This window comes from Aotus nancymaae, unplaced genomic scaffold, assembly GCF_030222135.1.
Source record: "Aotus nancymaae isolate 86718 unplaced genomic scaffold, 86718_ANA_hifiasm-v0.15.2.pri h1tg000076l, whole genome shotgun sequence".
NCBI classification, from domain to species: Eukaryota; Metazoa; Chordata; class Mammalia; order Primates; family Aotidae; genus Aotus; species Aotus nancymaae.
This window is the reverse complement of record NW_026988491.1, coordinates 1,586,826-1,606,256: the sequence shown is the minus strand read 5'-3', so window position 1 is coordinate 1,606,256 and position 19,431 is coordinate 1,586,826. Positions and strand designations below refer to the sequence as shown.

The 19,431-nt window shown below is 51.4% G+C and overlaps 1 long non-coding RNA gene across 19 annotated transcripts in view; it reads right to left on the bottom strand.

Annotated features, from left to right (window-relative positions):
- The window catches only part of LOC105725775 (uncharacterized), a 277,480-nt gene extending 260,289 nt beyond the window's left edge, over positions 1-17,191 (bottom strand). For 14 of the 19 annotated variants that reach the window (XR_010339338.1, XR_010339333.1, XR_010339335.1 and 11 more), the window contains exons 1-6: positions 17,088-17,191; positions 16,656-16,755; positions 10,932-11,014; positions 6,823-8,293; positions 6,442-6,567; positions 954-5,633 (exon numbers count right to left, since the gene is read on the bottom strand). This is a non-coding gene — a long non-coding RNA (uncharacterized LOC105725775). Of the gene's footprint in view, positions 1-953; positions 5,634-6,441; positions 6,568-6,822; positions 8,294-10,931; positions 11,015-11,061; positions 11,136-13,750; positions 13,871-16,655; positions 16,756-17,087 lie in introns of all 19 variants that reach the window. The other 5 variants (XR_010339342.1, XR_010339332.1, XR_010339339.1 and 2 more) reach the window with 5 other exon arrangements.
- Positions 17,192-19,431: the final 2,240 nt, after the last annotated feature.

The following is a 19,431-nucleotide window of genomic DNA, read 5'->3' as shown; positions in this document are numbered from 1 at the left end:
TATACTTCTGACCCCACCTTGGTGGGTACGGCTGCTCCATCAGGCCTGGTCCACACCAGAACCCTGGCACCTCCTTTAGAGAACTACCACCTTTACCGACTTCTGATTGCTCTGACTCAGAGCAGCCACCACGTTCAAAATTAATAGCTACGCTTTTTCCTGTTAGTCAAGTTCCAAGCCTGTGTTAGCCCCTTCCCAGCCATGCCGACATCCAAGCTGTTAACAGTAACAAGGAACGTTAGACCTGTTGTTAGTCAGAAAGAAATCCACAAGCCATTAGTTTCTGCTGAAAGGAACAGACCGGGAAGGCAGGAGTTAGTCACGGTGAAGGAAAGGTTAATTAAGAGCTAGTCAGACCCAGGCCAGGAGCCTGAAGCCCCCAGACAGGCCAGGTTGGTTGGTAGTGGTCAGCCCCTGGGGCAGTCAGGGTGAGGCAGGGATTAGCTGGGTGAGAGCAAGAGTTAGTGCAAAAGAGCCAGAGATTAGGCAAAGAGACCAAGGTGCCTACTGGAGGTGAGGCATGAAATCACCCCCAGGTGTGGCCCCGGCTTAGCGGCTGGCGGGCTCTGGGGGAGGCAGGCTGAGACAGGGACGTGGGTGGGAACAGAAAGCCAGGGATGCACTCCTGGCCGGCCTGAGCGGTTGCAGGAACCCTGTATGCCCCTGAAGTTCATATATTGCTCCCGACTTCTATCTCCTGCGAACTCCGAGCCCAGGGTAAAGCTGATTCCGCCCCCCCCCCCCCCGCCATTCCCCGCCTTTTCAACAGGACAACTAACGCCCTCTAGCTTCTGGGCGTGGGAACAGCTCTTTCTCAATGATTTCCGGCCACGGCCCCGCGTCATGGCCCCACGTCTACTTCCGGTAAGGAAAACCCGCCTCTCTCAGACCGAGACGGGAGAGTCCTCTGTAGCTGACTTTCTGTGTGGGAAAGAGCCCTCCCACTGACTTACGGTGTCAGAAATGTCCCTCTTCCCGGCCTTCAAATATGGGAAAAGTTCCTCCGGCCGACTTCCTGTGTTCTAAATACTCCACTCAGTGGTTTTTAGCGTGAGGAAACGCCGCTTCATTGACTTCCGGTGTAAGGATCCGCTGACTTCCGATGTGGGACACGCCCCTCTGCCAATTTCCGGTGACGGGCACGCCCCCTCCTGACTTCCTCGTGGGACACTCCTCCCTCTTGACTTCCTGAACAGGGTAGCTCCTATTCATGCCACTTAACAATGGAAAAGATCCATCCCCGGCTTCCTTCCCGAGAAGGATACAAAAGCTCAGAGCTCCACAGTCTAGAGTCTAGACCCACAGGCCTCCACACTCACGTCCCCGTGGTTTCCCTGGTCCCACCTACTCCTAGTGGCAACCAGACTTCTGCACAGAGGAGGCATGTCAGAGTCCAGCCTCCCCCATCCGCAGGACCACCTCCTCCTCTGAGTCTTGTTAATAGGGCCGTCCCTGCCTTAGACCTGGCCCAATGGACTCTGATCTTACAGCCAATGTGGGGCAGCAAAGTGGGACATCTGTCTATAGGGCCAGTAGCCCCAGGTCATCTGCTTGCCAAAAGGAGGGGGACCAGCCCCCAGGGGGGAGCCCAGAGCTCGGCAGGGCTGGGGTTAGTAAGAAGAGAAAACAGGGTTAGTAGGGGCTGGGTTAGTAAGTCAGAGCACAGCACCAGCGGACAGGGCACCTCAGCAGACACACACAGGAGTCGCTAGGAGAAAAGGAAGAACGCACGCAGGTCCGTTAGTTTGTTAAGGGATGATGGGATGCAGTTGAGGCACCCCAGGGGTTAGACGGGTTAGTAATCGAACAAAAGAGCTGCCTACAGAAAAGAAAGCTGAGACGGAAGAAGAATGTGGGGAAGTGACAGTTAGGGATTCAAAGCAAGTGTCTGGCCCCAGGCAGAAGGATCTGTGTGCAGAACACCCAGAGAGGCCAGGGCCTAGGCAGCAGGCGTGTTCAACCAGGTTTGGAGGAACTCCCTCCACCTTCATCCCCCTTTTTTTTTTTTTTAAGTATCTGCCATGTGCCAAGACCCTTATATTCATGGGAATCCTCACTGCAACCTGTGAGGTATCAGTACTCCCATTCTGTCACTGAGGAAACTGAGGTTGAGAGAAGTGAGGTGACTTACTCAAAGTCACCCAACAGGAAGTGGCAGAGTTGATGAGTCTTATTTGCATTCCCTGTCCTAGAACGAGGGTCTGCACAAAGATCCCAGCCCATAGGCAGAACCTTCTGGAGCCTTGGCTGCCCCCATATCCCAGCCCCTTGAAAGGCCCATGAGCTGCATGGTTAGTAGGATCTGGCTGCAGGGGGTTAGTAGGGCATGCTCGGGCCTGGTTAGTAGGTTAGTTGGTTGGCAGAAGGCCAGGCACCTCGTCACACGCCACAGCGTCCCGACAGAGCCCTGGGTTAGTAGGTTAATCACACCATGCAACACTGCCCCGGCCCCTCCAGCTGCAGCTGCAGAGGCCTCCCATCCCCACCAGCCAGGGAACGGGGCCTGACCAGGGCAGGGGGTCTACCTCTAAGCCCCTCAGACCCACTAAAATCAATCCTAACCACATGGCCCCTGCCCAAAATGTTGCTTCCCTATTTACTGGCTGTGGGTCTCAGATTAACCCCTGGAAACATTTCAGCCCCCTGATAATGGACCCTACTTGTCCTGGATAGAAACCCCCTGCCTGGTTCTGGTCAGCCCCTTCCCAGAGGGCTGGATCCTGTTACACTCTGGCATAGACACACACACACCAGCATCTCGCCACAAAAGATCTGACCCTCGTGCTCAGTAGACATCTCTCCCAACAGCAACTGCCAGGCCTCTAGTTGTTCCAATTATTGGCCTGCCCTCACCCCAGCTAAAAAAAAAAACTGCATCAAGTTGGCCTGGCTCCTGGAACTAAGTTGAGACTCCCCACGCCCTCCCGGTCTGCTTCCTTTTCAGCCAATGCTACAAAACACCTGAGTGTATCCTAATTATGCCATCTTCTACCACTGCTGTACTTTCCCCACAAAGACCCCAGCCTAGCATCTCCCACAGTTCTACACGATGTTCCATGAGTATTTGAAATTGTGATTCGCATTTTAAAGGCTCTGATAAGTCCTGCGCGACTTCAGTAGTGCAGCGGAATTTGAATTTGAACCTGCTGTTTGTTTTTCTTTGTTTTTGTTTTGAAAAAGCAATGACATTTCCTAGAACTTACTTGGGGAATTTCCCTAGAGGGTCTCATCTCAGCCGGATCTTTCTCATCCTTTAAGGCCCCGGTTGGTACAGCTTGCTAGGAAGCTGTTCCAGACTGCAGCAGCCCCTATCTGGGGTCTCTCTCCCACTTACCAAGCACTTACCAAGCACTCAGAACTTGTACCTCAGTAGACTGTGAGCTGGTTTTACCCATCCAGCATGGATGTGAAATCATAAAGGTTCAAACCCTGCCCACTCTTCACCCATATTTCCCCCAAATGGCTAGCACAGGAAACAGCCCAAAGTAGGTGCTCAATGCTGATGAGAGAGTAGAATTTAAATACCCCAGGAAGCATTGTGAGTTACTATGGAGGCCATGAAATGCTGCCACCTCCCCAAGCTGATTAGAGAGGGATATTGGGAAAACAGCCAGGGGAAGCCTAATCAGAAATGCCTCTGGATCAGAAGATGCTGAGGTTTTAAGTCCAGAGAGCCAACAACAGTGACAAAAAAAAAAAAAAAAAAAAAAAAACAGGATAAACCCTAAATCTATACTCCAGGATGGATGGGAGCATTTACTGAGCACCTACTGGGAGTCAGGCGCAGTGCTAGGCACACGATCTCACTGACTCCTCCCTGCACCTGACAGGTGAGCGTGTGCCTTTCATTTCACAGAGCAGTTAAGGCTCAGAGGTGAAGTAACTTGCCCAAGGTTGTAGCCCAGGCTCTTCTCAGGACACGGCTCTCCCAGGGGCCCCTCCTTTCTGCACTGAGCCCAGCCAGTTCCATATGTCCTCCAAAGCACTCCTGAGCCACCCCAGCGTGGTACCTGTCACTCTCAATATCTGCTTCCCATACCTCTGCTCCCCTTCCCCCTCCCCCTCCCCCTCCCTGGGTTGGGGGTGGGAATTCTGAAGGGGAGATGGCCCTGGCTTTCCGTACAGAATGGTGTCCCCTCCCCCAAATGCATATGTTGAAGCAGTAGCCCGCTATGTGACTGTTTTTGGAGATGGGACCTTTAAGGGGTTAAAGTTAAATGAGGTCATAGGGTTGAGCCCTAATTTGATGGGATTGGTGTCCTTATAAGGAGAGGAGGAGTCACCAGAGCGCGCTTCTGCTGTCCTTCCCTCTCTGTGGAGAAAAGGTCACGTGAGGACACAGCAAGAAGGTGCCACCTGCAAGCCAAGGAGAGAGGCCTCACCAGAAACCAACTCTAACGCCTCGATCTTGGACTTTCCAGCCTCCAGAACTGGGAGAAAGTAAATTCCTGCTGTTTAAGCCATCCAGTCTGTGGCATGGTGCTGTGGCAGCCCAAGCTGATGAAGAGTACACAATTGCCCTCCTCCCCATTCTGGGAAAAAGGATATCTGGCTTTTAAACTTGTCTAAGGGAGGCCACAAGCTGCTCTCTGGTAAACACTGGAGGGGGCTGTAATCGGAGGAGGAAAGCGGAGAGGTGGGCATGTAAGGAAAACTGCACATGGAGAGGCAGATTGTGGGGGCTGTCCTGCCACCTTCTGCTCCCCAAGAACAGAATCCAGGAGCAGTGCAGCTAGAAGCAGGGATCTGATTGGAGAAGAGTGTCCTGAGACTGGGCTCAGGTGGCCCCCACAGCCTTTGGGTAAGGCTGGTTCCCTTTGGATGGCAGGAAAAACATCCAGGGCCGCCTATCTCTTTCTAGTGAATTTCCCTGGCCTAGATCTTCTTATCCCGTAAAGACCCTCTCTTCTCAGGATGGTGCACACTCAACCCCTCTAGCTGCCCCTCCCAGAGTTCAGCAATGCAGGGGGAAGGCCCCAGCTCCTCCCAGGTCCTGAATGTCTCCTCTTTGTAACCATCAGGGAGAGGTAAAGCATGGAAAAGCCCCACCAAGGAGGCACCCCACAAAAATGACAATTTCACACAGGCCAAACGGAGAAAGACAGAGGACTCCAGCCAGTGGCACCTGAGGAGCTGCATCTGCCCTCCCACTGTCAGCCCCTCCCCAACTCCCATCCCTGTTCCTGTCCCAATCCTTCAGGGTCATTTGAGACCCAGCCCTGGGGAGAGTGTGGTCAGTGGGGCCTTGGCCCAGGCCAGGCTCTGTCTGGTCACCAGCAGAAACTCGAGGAGGAACCAAGTTCACATGGGGTCAGGAAAGGGCCCCCAGCCCCAGACAATAGGGCCCAGCCGGCAGGGCCCGAGCAGATGAGGAGGGAGTAGTGGGCTGCCAGGCCTCCCTCATACCCCTGGAGCCAGATCCAGTCGTCGAGCACCAGCCAGGAAGAGCTCCTGTCCATGGGAGGCCGCATCCCAACAGGTGAGGAGGATGAGATCGTCAGGGAGTCACCCAGGGGGCTAGAAGACCGTCAGAGTCTGCCCGCTAAGTCACTGTGGCCAGAGTCCAGGGTCTCCCAAGGTCCAAAGAGAAGGCCAGGCCAGGAGTCCCTGAGATTCGGCCCAGATGGAGCCACCTGGGTCGGGGGGGGCAGGGACACATCGAGTGAGGATGAGGCCACAGCCTCCACCCCCAGCTTCCCACATACCCCCAGCCTACTTCTGCATCTGAGGGGACACATGTTCAGAGATCCCCCTGCCCCAGTATCTCTCTCATGCCCCCAGCACACACACAGGGTGGAAGGGAGGGCTTTGGACATGAAAATCTTTTAGAAGAAACTTAGGCCAGGCACAATGACTCCCACCTGTAATCCCAGCACTTTGGGAGGATGAGGAAGGAGGATCACTTGAGCCCAGGAGTTCGAAACCAGCCTGGGCAACATAATGAAACTCTGTCTCTACAGAAAATTAGCCAGGCATGGTAACATGCACCTGCAGTCCCAGCTACCCAGGGGGCTGAGGTGGGAGGATGTATTGAGCCCAGGAGGTCAAGGTTTCAGTGAGCCATGATCATAACACTGCACCCTAGCCTGGGCAACAGAGTGAGACCCTGTCTCTAAGAAAAAGAAAAAAAAAAAAGTAAAAAGAGGAAGTAATGAAAGCTGAGAATATTCCATCAGGCAGGGTTAGCTCAGGGGACCAGAGAAAAGCAGTAAAGGGAACCCACGGCAAGCCCCCGGAGCATCATGGGCGGAGGAGGGGCAAGGGTTTGAGTGGGTGGGAAGGACCTTCAGAGTCCTTTGATGGCTTGAATTCCTTTCACAACATTCCCACTGGGAGGACCTCTGCACACCACCACCCCCAACACACACACAAACACACACACACACACACACACACACATATACACACATACACACACTGCTCCCAGGATGGGGATCTCACCCCTGCGCTGAGATCGTAATGAAGTGTGTTCTGACATGAAGATCCGAGCAGACAGGACCACGTCTCTGGGTTCATCTCTGCATCCCCAGCGTCTGGCTCAGAGAAGGTGCTTGGTCGATGTCGGGGCTGAATGAAGGAACATGCTAAATTCTCTGCTCGAGCTCACCCACACTGGTCCTCATTCCATCCCACCCACCCCCACCAAGACCACACAGAGCAAGCCTTCCAGCCACCTGGCTCCCAGGCCATCTTCTCATGAGCAGGAGCATTCTGGCCTGAGGAGGGGGCACAGGTGGGAGGGTCAACCTACCCCTATGAAACTCAACTCCATGTGACCTCCCTTCCTCCTTCCCTCCCTCCCCAAATCTCTCCCAGGCTTACCTGGCAGCATGCAGCCAGCACACAGGCAGCCCAGGCTCCCAGCTCCTTCCTTCCTCACACAGACCCCACAGGCCCATCCTGGAGGACAAAAGAGCCAACCACACGGCAGGAGAAAACCACACCCAGGCCCTCTCCCCAGGCTTAGGCTTTGCCAGAACTCCCTGCCGAAGATAGAAGGCCCCGGAGCCAGGGAAGCTGCACTCAGGCACACCACCCTAACCCTCCATTTACTCCACCCCGCAACATCCTTAAAAGGTGAGGGGAGAGGGGAGAGAGGTTCCCTTCACTCATGCCCTGTTTCCCAACAGCAGCAGAATGCAACCAGGGAGAAAGGAGGAAAAACTGAGCAGCTTGGTGACAGCTGAATTGCAGCTGAATGGAGAGTTGGGAATCTGGAATTCTGATCCCAGCTCTGCTCCTGCCACACCAGGTGGCCCTGGGATCCTTCCTGACTTGACATTCAAGGTGCACAACAGTAACCCATAGTTTGAAGCAGTGTATGGAAACGGAAGGGACCCTTCTGCCTAGCCTCAGTTACTTTTCTGCTCCCCTCCTTCTCCCTGCCCTTTCCTGATGTGCCATGTGCCAGAGGAAATTCGGGGAGCCAGAGGCTGGAGTAGGACTCCTTTAAGACCAACCTGTGTCATCAATCTGGAGAAGACCAGAGAATGACCGCTAATCCTGACCTAGCACCACCTGCCAGGTTTTGCTTTGGGTAACAGCTGTGCTGTCTTCATCAATGGCAGACCTGAGTCAGGAGAGTCAGGGAGCCTTCTCAGCATATTTTCAGAGCTTGCTGTCAGCACCTAGGAGTGGGGGCACGAGTCCAGAGCTGGAGATGAACTCAGACTCTGGCACTGAGAAAAATGCATCTAAAGGCACAGTGCGAAGTCTCCACTAAACTGCAAGGCCAAGGAACCCAGGCCAAGGTTTATAAATAGGATAACAAAATGCCAAAACTAGGAAGAGAAGGGCCAGTTCACATCACCCAGGGTCCCCAGCCTCCTTCTAATAGCAGATTTACAGGCACACGAGATGAAGTCATTTAACTCAGCCATCCAAAAGTTCTAGACGGTGACATTTATAAAACACTAGCCCTGATGCCAAAAGTGGAGTGTGAAAGTCACCCTTTCTGGGACCCCATAAAATGGGGACAAGAGCTTTCTTTCTTCCATAGAGGTAGAAAAGTGAATGAGCTACATCAGCCATTTCCCCTCCCACTGTGGGATTCTAGGATATCACACTTTCCTACACAGACCAGAAGAGGGCAGGCTGGTAGGCTAGGGGCTGGTGAGTTTAAATACTTATCTGCAAGGATGCTTCTCAGGGTGGTTGTGAACGTCCTGAAGAACCTGGAAATTCCCTTCTCTCTCCTCTGTCCCAGGAACTTGCTGTTCTCTGTAAATAGACCCTGGGCTGCTCAGAGGAGCCTGGCTTGGTCCACAGTGACTGTTTCCCCTGGCTCTGTGACCTAGAATCATGATATTAATAAGCCGATGGACGTTTTGCAGGACCTTTAGCTAGCTCCTGGGTGAAGTTGACACCGTCTTAGAGGGTACAAAGGAAGGCATGGGCTTTGGGGCCAGAGAAACCTGGAGGAGACTGTGGCTCCCTCACCCCCACATACTGAATGTATGACTCAGTGTTAATGATATATATATTTTTTTCTGGAGACAGGATCTTACTCTGTCACCCAGGCTGGAGTGCAGTAGCGTGATCGCAGCTCACTGCAACCTCCGCCTCCCGGGTTCAGGTGATTCCCCTGCCTCAGCCTCTCGAGTCGCTGGGATTACAGGTGCATGCCACCACGGCTGGCTAATTTTTTTTTTTAAGTAGAGACAGTGTTTCACCATGTTGGCCAGGCTTGTCTTGAACTCCTAATCTCAGGCAATCCGCCGGCCTCAGCCTTCCAAAGTGCTGGGATTACAGGTGTGAGCCATCACACCCATCCAAAGTTAATGATTTTCAAAGCTTAGCCAGTGCCTGGCACACAGCACATGTTCCAAAAATTATTTTCACCACTCAATGATTTAAACTTTAAGTAAATCTATGTGTGACATTTATGTTCGAGAAATATGCACCATATTTATCCTGTAGCATTATATGTATATACCCCAGTTAGGCAGCACAGATCAAATTAAAATCCCCTATCTTGGTGAATGGAAAAGCAAAGTGTGCCTTATCCACACAACGGAATCTACTCAACAATAAAAAGGAACAAACTACTGACACACACTACAACACGGATGAACCTCGCAAACATCACGCTAAGGGAAAGAAGCCAGGCTCAGCAGAACACATACTGTATGATCTCGTTTATACAAAATATCCAGAAAAGGAAAATCTACAGAGATGAGAAATAGATTCATGGTTCCCGGGGTTAGGGATGGGATGCAGATGAATGGTAAATGGGTATGAGAGATCTTATCGGGGTAGCAGAACTGTTCTAAAACTGATTTATGGTGAAGGTTGCACAACTCGGTACATTTACTAAAAATCATTGAACGTGCGAGTTATATGACATTTACACCATGCCTCTGCTGCGCACGGTGACTCACGCCTGTAATCCCAGCACTTTGGGAGGCTGAGGCAGATGGATCACCTGAGGTCAGGAGTTCGAGACCATCCTGGCCAACATGGAGAAATGCCATCTCTACTAAAAATACAAAATTAGCCGGGTGTGGTGGCACACGCCTGTGGTCCCAGCTACTCGGGAGGCTGAGGCGGAAGAATCGCTTGAAACCAGGAGACAGAGGTTTCAGTGAGCCGAGATCGTGCCATTGCACTCCAGCCTGGGCAACAAGAGTGGTGGCTCACACCTGTAATCTCAGCACTTTGGGAGGCTGAGGTGGGCAGACCACGAGGTCAGGAGATTGAGACCATCCTGGCTAACACAGTGAAACCCCATCTCTACTAAAGATACAAAAAAATATTAGCTGGGCTTGGTGGCACATGCCTGTAGTCCCAGCTACTCGGGAGGCTGAGACAGGAGAATGGCATGAACCCGGGTGGTGGAAGTGGCAGTGAGCCGAGATTGCACCACTGCACTCCAGGAAAGGACAACAGAGCAAGATTCCATCTAAAAAAACTACAACAAAAACTATGCCTCAATAAAATTGGACAGAACAGGAATTGAACTACTGAGACAAGTAACAGGAAGCATGAGCCTCAGCTGGGCACGATGGGTCACGCCTGCAGTCCCAGCACTTTGGGAAGCCGAGGCAAGCAGATCACTTGAGGTCAGGAGTTCGAGACCAGCCCGGCCAACATGGCAAAAACCCATCTGTACTAAAAATACAAAAATCAGCCGGGCGTGGTGGCGCACACTTGCATTCCCAGCTACTCAAAAGACTGAGACAGGAGAATCACTTGAACCCGGCAGGCAGAGGTTGCAGTCACTTGAGACGGTGCCACTGCACTGCAGCCCTCACAACAGAGTGAGATCTTGTCTCGGGAAAAAAAAAAAAAAAAAGGATGAGCCTCAAAAGCATTCTGCTCAGCAAAAAAAAAAGTTGAACACAGAAGCTTCCATATATATATGGAACATAAAAAAAAAATCCAATCTACTTCAGAGAAAGAAGGTCAGTGGTTTCCTGGGGCTGGCACTGAGGCTGAGAGGGGATTGGCTGGGAAGGAATACAGGGGAACATTTTAGAGCGATGAAAATGTGCTACATCCTGATTGTGGCGATGGTTACACAGGTGTATACATTTGTCAAAACACACTGAAATGTGTGCTTTAAATGGGTGCATTTCCTTGTATGTAAATTACACCGCAATAAGGTTGTTTTTGCAAAACTCGTTTATATGTGATAAAAGAGGAATGGAACTAAGAGGCGCCAGATCAAAGGCCACACAGAGAACTGGCTGTGGGCACCAGGGCCTCATCATCTCAGCTCTCACTAGGCCACACAGACCACCACACTTCAAGCCAAGGTCAATCGGGAAAGGCATGATTGAGGAACAGGAACCCAGAGAGTCATCAGAGGTCTCTCCCACCTCTAAGATTCAGGAGGTCTCAGTACACATGGATTTTGTGGTGGATCTGACCTCAAAGCATGAGGTGGTCTCTGCCAACCCCAGTGTACACAGGAAGAGGGGGAGGATCACCTTGGCTACTCCCGTGATGCTGATGGGGTCATGGTGGCCACATGAAGGTGTCTGGAACCATGTGGGTGGACAGATGCCTCCAACTGTCACCAAAAGAAAAAGAGACAGGAGTGAGAGAATAAATACGTACCTGTGGGCTCACTGAAGAATAGATGCCAAGGTCCCATTTCAAATCACAGCATTGCCCAAAACTGATCTCCTCAGCTGCAGACCAAAAGCAAACCAGGAAACAAGGAGGTATTTTTTTTTTTTTTGAGACAGAGTCTTGTTCTGTCACCAGGCACCAGGCTGGAGTGCAGTGGCACAATCTCAGCTCACTGCAACCTCCGCCTCCTGGGTTCAAGCAATTCTCCTGCCTCAGCCTCCCAAGTAGCTGGGACTATAGGCGCGCACCACTACGCCCAGCTAATTTTTGTATTTTTCAGTAGAGATGGGGTTTCACCATGTTGGCCAGGATGGTCTCGATCTCTTGACCTCGTGATCCACCTGCCTCGGCCTCCCAAAGTGCTGGGATTACTGGCGTGAACCACTGCGCCCGGCCACAAGGAGGTATTTTGTTCAGGCCAGTGTCAACAATTACATCCTAACACAGGCTTTATGGCCTGGATTCCTGTGCTGCTCTGCCACTAGCACACTGTGTGACCTCGAGCAAGTCCTTCACCCGCAGTGAGCCTCGATCTCCTAATCCACAATAGGATAATAACAGTGCCCACCTCACAGGGGCGTCATGAGGATCGAATGAGAAGATGAATGAGACTTAGCTTGAATTCTGCCATTTTCTTACAGCACTATTATTACCATTAGTTCATGAACACCACCCAGGATATTCATTTTTCCCCAAAACAAGCATGCACTATTCCTAGTAACAGATGGGCAGCTGCCAGGGAAACCTACATTTGTTGCATTTTCAAATCCCTCTGAGTTTTTGGTCTTTTTCCCTGACTCTGGAATAAAATCGCTACTCTGAGAGCTGAGACATTCAAGAGATGTTGGCCCAAATTGCCTTGGATGAGCCCGTGCCCACAGGTAACGGAAGCCCCAGGGAATAATGAAATGTGCCAAGCGCCTCACAAGAGACGCACTGGGGAAAACCGATGCTTCTGCAGAGAAGGATAACCGCTGTTTCTTGATGAATTCAAACACAATGTCCACAAAAGAGGAGATTCGAAATTCAAATCTCCTTCAAACAAGGGAAGCCCTGAGGTGGAGAGAGAGGAAAGAAAAGCAAGAAGGAGGGAAAGGAAGCTAAACTAACATTTACTAAGAACAGATCCTAATTGGGAGTGTCTTTATCTACATGGCAAAACAAGCTGGGTTTTATCATCCCCACTTTACCGATGAGGAAACCGAGGTTCAGTTAGAAAATAAGGCAACGGAGATTCTAAACAGGCCTGTTGGAGGGGCAGGAGCCTGTTCAAATAGGAACAGGGACAGGGTGCAGTGGCTCACAATGTAATCTCAACACTTTGGGAAGCAGAGGCAGGAGAATCGCTTGAGGCCAGGAGCTCACAATCAGCCTGGGCAACAGATGGAGGCTCTGTCTCTACAAAAAAATTCAAGAATTAGTTGGGCGTGGTTGCGTGTACCTGCGGCTGTGGCTATTTGGGAGGCTGCAGCAGGAGGCCCACTTTAGCCCAGGAAGTAGAGGCTGCAGTGAACCGAGACTGCTCCACTGCATTCCAGCCTGGATGACAGAGCGGATCTATATATATAGATAGATGGATGGATATATATAGATCCATATATATATGGATTAAATGAGAACAGATCTGAGGAAGGTATGTGTAAACTGCAAACTCTGTGGCCATCTGCATTACCATTACTGTGAGAAAACTGGCCTGTAATTGATAAATCATCTCTGTTCAGTTTATTCCGGTTGCTTTCACAGTCTATAGGCAACTGATTGAGCTCACTTTTAAAAGAGTGGCATTCTGTAGTAGTTACAAACACACGTTTCAGAGTCAAACCAGACATGGGTTGAAATCCTGACTCCACAGCTAATTCGCCGTGTGGCCCTGAGCTCATCACTTCACCTCTCTGAACCTGTTTCTCTGCAATGGCGAATTCCCTGCCTTATCATGGAGTCTCTATGAGGGAGCACTGAGCAAGAAGCTTGGTAAATGGTAACAGAGCGGTAGTTAGGGCTGGTTACTACTAATTATCTTCTGCACACCCTTTGAGTACACAATAGTTCAGCACACCCCTCCCTTCCATGACTCATCCAGTAGCTTCCAGAGGGGCCCACCTGTCACCACAAGGGATAAGGGGACACCTGCCTCATCTGATCTGATCAGAGTAGAATGGGATAGGGAGACAGATGTCACCCTCAGCCAGACTTGGCCTCTGCCCCTGAGAATCTCTGGCTATTGTTCCTCAGAGCTTGAGCTGACAGATGATTCAGGCCTCAGAGACAAGGGAAGGGGTGCTCTTGAAACAAAAGACTAGCCTACAAGTTATTCAGAAGCCCATTGAATCTGCACAATGGACCCAATGCCCCAGAAACACGCTGCTCAAACAGGCTAATAATCACCCAGGAGACGAACCAGCAGCCTCAACAGAAATAAAAGCAAATGACTAAGTATCCATACAAGACTCAGGTACCATGTAAATGAACTCAGTTGGCATCCAGTGGGTGCATGATGGCATTCATTAGCTTTATTAAGCACCTACACTGCACCCAACATGCGCTGGTTTGTAGGCTCATTGTTGCTTTTTAAAATTGGGATTGTGATGTCTACTTTATAGACGAGGAAACTGAGGTTCAGAGAAGGGACGTGACTTCCTGACTGAAGTGGACACAGGTGGATCTGCACACTGACCTGCATAACTCTCAGCTGAGTCTCCTTCCACCACACTGCACTGCCTTGATGAATAAGGAAATTCAAAGACTGTCATCCTGCCCGGGGAAGAAGCATGGATCACAGCCAGAGAAAAAGGACCTTAAAATGAAGACGCGGAAGAAAAGAAAAATTGAAAACAACTAGCAGGACCAACAATAGGGAACTGACGAAGGAGAGCATGTTTATCTCCTCCATGCAACACTGAAATCTCTCATGATGGTTTCTGCAAAGGTCATAATAACATGGAGAAACATATCTGATGTAACTTTTCAAAAGCAGTATACATATAATGCAATTTCTCTTTCTTTTTCTTTTTTTCTTTTTTTGAGGCAGTCTCACTCTGTTGCCCAGGCTGGGGTGCAGTGGCATAATCTCTGCTCACTGCAACCTCCATCTCCCATGTTCAAGTGATCCTCCTGCCTCAGCCTCCAGAGTAGATGGGACTACAGGCATATGCCACCATGCCCAGTTAATTTTTGTATTTTTAGTAGAGACTGGGTTTTGCCATGTTGACCAGGCTAGTCTCGAACTCCTGACCTCAGGTGATCTACCCACCTCACCTTCCAAAAGTGCTAGAATTACAGGCACGAGCCACTGCGCCTGGCTAATTTCCATTATTATTTTCAATAATAGAAAATATACCAGAGAGAAATACATGAAAATGGAGTTTTCAGGCTGGGTATGGTGGCTCACACCAGTAATCCCAGCATTTGGGGAAGCTGAGGCAGGCAGATCACTTGAGGTCAGGAGTTCAAGACCAGCTTGGCCAACATGGCAAAACCCCAGATCTACGAAAAATACAAATATTAGCCGGGCATGGTGGTGCATGCCTGTGTTCCCAGGTACTTGAGAGGCTGAGGCACAAGAATCACTTGAACCCGGGAAGTGGAGGTTGTGATGAGCCAAAGATCACACCACTGCACTGCAGCCTGGGCAAAGAGTAAGACTCTGTTGAAATAAAGAGAGAAAGAAGAAAGAGTGAGAGAGAAAGAGAAAGAGAAAGAAAGAAAGAAAGAGAGAAAGGGAGGGAGGGAGGGAAAGAGAGAGAGAGGAAGGAAGGGAGGGAGGGATTAGCATGACGACTTATGTTGGAGTGTGAAAAAATAAAGGAAGGGAGGGAGGGAGGAAGGAAGGGGAGAAAGAAAGAGAAAATGGAGTTTTCTTCTTCTTCTTTTTTTTTTTTGTCTTTTCTATATCCTCTATAATTATCATGCCTTTTATTAAACTTATTGAATTTGTTTTTAAAAATCAGCAAAAAGTTATAAAACTTCTCATTTATTTCTATTTATTTATTTTAGAGACAGGGTCTCACCATGTTACCCAGGCTTGTCTTGAACTCCTGGGCCAAGCCGTCCTCCCACCTCAGCCTCCCAAAGTGCTGAATTGCAGATGTGAGCCACCATGCCCAGCCCAAAATTCTCACTGTTCGTGCAAGCATAGGGAACCATTCTCCTAAAGCTGGCAGTAAGGGGTTGTGGTTGTTCTGGGGGACACTGAAGACTTCACCATTCTCCTCTGTTAAGGAGTGAGGTCAAGGCTTAAAATGAGTAGATTTCAGAACAGTTCTCAATGGAAAGGGTCACTAAATAGTAAAATCGGAGGGCATGGGGGACATGGAAGGTGTTTACATAAAATGCTTTCAACATGAAATTAACCAAAGTTAGAGTGGGATCAATTCAATGCCACCCAAAGCTAGGAGCTGGCAAAGTGTCGGGAAATGGTTTGCCCAGACTGCTGGATGGTTCTGCCTAGAAAGGTGAAGGGCGACGTGGGGGCACTGTTACCTCAACCAAGGATCTGCCCACCTGCAGGATGAGGATGAGGAGGTCTAAGTAAACATCAGATACCCAGCCCTACCCCAAACCTGCTGACTCATCCGCCTTGCCACGTGGCTCAGACATCTGCGTGTTGGAAGCAACGCCCCTAAAGTCTGAGAACCACTGTCCTCAGGTTTCCCTGTCTGTCAAGTGGAATTACTCATCCCTGCCCTGCGTCTACCCCCGCCCCCGTCCCTAGGCCATCGCGGCGCGCCCAGATGCTCCCAAATGGGAATGCGCTTTGCAAAGCACTGAGTCCAGAGCGAGTGTTGTGCTTTGAACCGCGCTCAGTCCCAGCCTGGCACCGAGAAAAAACAAAGCCGTTCCCTTAGGTTCTCTCGCAGTCCTCCCTCTCATAGTTCCTCCCCTCCCCACGCAGCAGGTGGGAGCGTTTTCCCCGCGGCGGCACTGCAGTGGGGTGTGCGCGCCAGCAATCCCAGGCGCCGGGCATCCTCGCATCTGGAGCCTGGGATGAGCGGGGGGGAATCTAGGGCGCGCCCCCCGGGCCTCCCCCTGCACAGTCCCAGAAACAATTTTATGTCAGGACCCTCCGCTGGAAGAGGGAAAAGGTCTGGCCCCTCTCCTCCCAAATTCCCAGCCTCTCCAGGGAGTGTCCTGGAGCCAAGGAGAGGTGAAGAATCGAGCTGGTGGGTTCCGGGACCTCCCCAGATCCTTTAGGAGATGCAAATGGGCTTTAGAGTCCTACATAGCTGATTCACAGTCACTGGCTGTGTGACCTTGGACCTGTCGATAACCCTCTCTAAATCTCCATTTCTCCGTCTTTAAAATGGGTTTGTTCCTTATCACCTCGTGGAATTGTTGTGATAACGTTTGCAAAGCACCAAGCAGGTCCCTGGCGTAGAGTAACCTCTCCATAAACTGATGTCACTGTTATTTTCAGCGAGGGTAAGTTACCAGCCCTCTCCATCCTTTGGGAGCCAAATTGGAAGCCGGACAACTGGGATTTGAGTACAGGAAGTGAAGGAATGGCAGGCTCTGGGGGGAGGAGGCGGGCTGGGATGAGGGAAGGGTAGCTCAAGGACCCTGCCCCGCTACCCCACACTCACCTCCAGTTTGAGACCCTCTGGTATCTCCATGACTTGGCCAGTCAACTGCTCACCTGGTGAGCCGAGAAGGTTCGCGGGCCCACCTCCCAAATTCGGTCTCCTGTCGTCGGAAGAGAAGGGTCTTTGTTACCTCTCACAATCATGACTGCAAGACCCCCATTCGCACTGGACTCCCAAAGCATTCTCCCTTTTCCCGGACTCATCGCCCGCCCGCATCCCGGCCAGAGTCCTGGCTGTGTTTGACAATTACAGGCTGCAAAGCGTCTTCATCCATCAAACGCCGGGGACTTCAGGAGGCGTCTTCCACCCCTGAACCCAGTCCCTGGATTCTGGGACCTACCCTAGACCCCAGCCTCGGGGAATTCGGCTGTTCCCCTTTCGGGGACGAGGGCGCTTGGGAAGGAAGGCTGCTAGCACAGGGCGACGTCTTACCTCGGGTCCGCGGTCCTGCGGCGCGAGTGCAGAGGGCTCTTTGTGCCCCGGCTCACAGTGCAGAACTAGGGGAGCCCCTGCAAGCACCTCCCACCTTAAACTCCTCCCCGCACTCGTCCGCAGCCTCCCTCCCTCCGGTCCCCCGAGCGCAGCCGGCGTCGTCTTTGTAGCTGCTGCAGCGCCCATGAAATTTTAATGCGGGAGCGGCTGGCGGGCGGAGGCGCCCCACCCGCGGCCCTCGCCTCCACCCTCCTCCCGCCTCCTTGCGCCCCTGCAGCCCCACACCTAACCCTCCCCTTACCCCCGCCCAAAGTCCTGGCCGGGAAAGCGGGGTGCAGCCGGGCTGAGGGGAGCATACCGCCGCCCCTTCCGCACAAAGGGGCTAGCGGGCCGGCGCGCCCTGCCTCCCGCATCCCCACCCGCGGCGCTGTCATGACAACGCTTGCCCGGCCACTTTCGGTAGCAGAGAGCTCAGGGCTGGAGAGAGGCGCGGGGGCGGCGCGCCACCGCCGGCCAGGGGCGCGGAAGTCTGAACCCCAGAGTAAGCGTACAGAAGACGCTGGTCTTGGAATAACGCCAAGGGCTACACCGGCGAGACCTCGGGTGTATGCCTCTTTATGTACATGGTTATGGCAGAGTCCACATTTGAACCCATGCCCGTAACTTCATGCGAGGACACCATTTGGCCTAACAACATTTATAGGTTTAGTCTTTAATTTTTAATTATTATTTATTCTTATTATTTTAGAGATGGAATCTCATTCTGTCGTCCCGGCTGAAGTGCAGTGGCACAATCATAGCTCACCGCATCCTCCAACTCCTGGGCTCAAGCAATCCTCCTGCTTTCCCCTCAGTCTTCGGAGTAGCTGGGACTACAGGCACGAACCACCGCGCCCGACTTAGTCTTTTATTTAACTGCCCTCTTCTTCGTTCCTACTATTTTCTAGAGCAGGGAAGCTAGGAAGCGGTCCTGAAGTCGTGGTTCTAGAGCTGCAGTATCCACATTGCTTGGGAACTTGGAAATCCAATTCACGGCCGGGAGCAGTGGCTCAGCCCTGTAAGCCCAGCACTTTGGGAAGCCGAGGCAGGCGGATCACCTGAGGTCAGGAGTTCGAGACTAGCCTGGCCACTACGGTGAAATCCCGTCTCTACTAAAAAATTAGCTGGGTGTGGTGGCAGATGCCTGTAATCCCAGCTACTCATGAGGCTGAGGCACGAGAATCTCTTGAACCCGGGAGGCAGAGGTTGCAGTGAGCCAAGATCGCACCACTGCACTCTAGCCTGGGTGAAAAGAGCAAGACTCCGTCTCAAAAAAAAGAAAAAGAAATCCAGTTCAGGCTGGGTGTGGTGGCTCACTCCTGCCTGTAACCCCAGCACTTTGGAAGGCTGAGGGGACAGGCATGCTTGAGTCCAGGAGTTCAAGACCAACCTGGGCAACAAAGCAAGACCTTGTCTCCACAAAATGTACCAAAAAATTAGCCAGGCCTGGCATGTTGTGCCTGTAGTCCCAGCTGCAGCGACCCCTGAGGGAAGAAAGGAAGGCCCAGATATCTATGTGTCAGCTAGGCCCTCAGGGGATTCTGATGCACGCTTAAGCTGGAGAACCACTGTGCTGGAACATTCCAGTGACTTTCAGAACCAGATTGTCCTGGGTTTAAATTTCAGTTCTGCTCATGCCCCTGACCAGATGTGACCTTAGGCAAGCTCCACATCCTTCCTGAGACTCAGTTACTTGTCCATAAAGTAGAGAGAATAATGGAATCCACATCATCCGGCTAAATGAAGGAAGTGTGCCTAGCACAGTTTCTGGCACCTAGTAAGGGCTGACAACTTATTTTTATTATTAGACTACAGCATCTCTATGGTCACATTTCTGTGAATACTGTTTACCATCTTCATTGTGTGGGTAAAGAGGCTCAGAGAGGCAGCAAGAGCTGCCTACAGACACTGTGATAAGGGGCCCAGGTAGATGTAAGCCTGTCCTTTTAGATTCCAACTCCCCCAGCTTTCTCTAGACTACACATTTGTTGCTGGATCCAGCCCTGGTCTTCAGAAAATACACACCCAATTCAACAAACTGTGAAACATATCCAGTGTGCCCAGCCCAAGACCACTGTGGGGAGCTTGAGAGTCCCCAGGAAGCTTTAGACACAGCCTCTGCTCTGGCAGCGTTAATAGTCCTGCCAGGGTGGTAAGACCTATTAGAAAGAGTCAGAGAGCCGGGCGTGGTGGCTCACGCCTGTAATCCCAGAACTTTGGGAGGCTGAGGTGGGTGGATCACGAGGTCAAGAGATCCAGACCATCCTGGTCAACACGGTGAAACCCCATCTCTACTAAAAATACA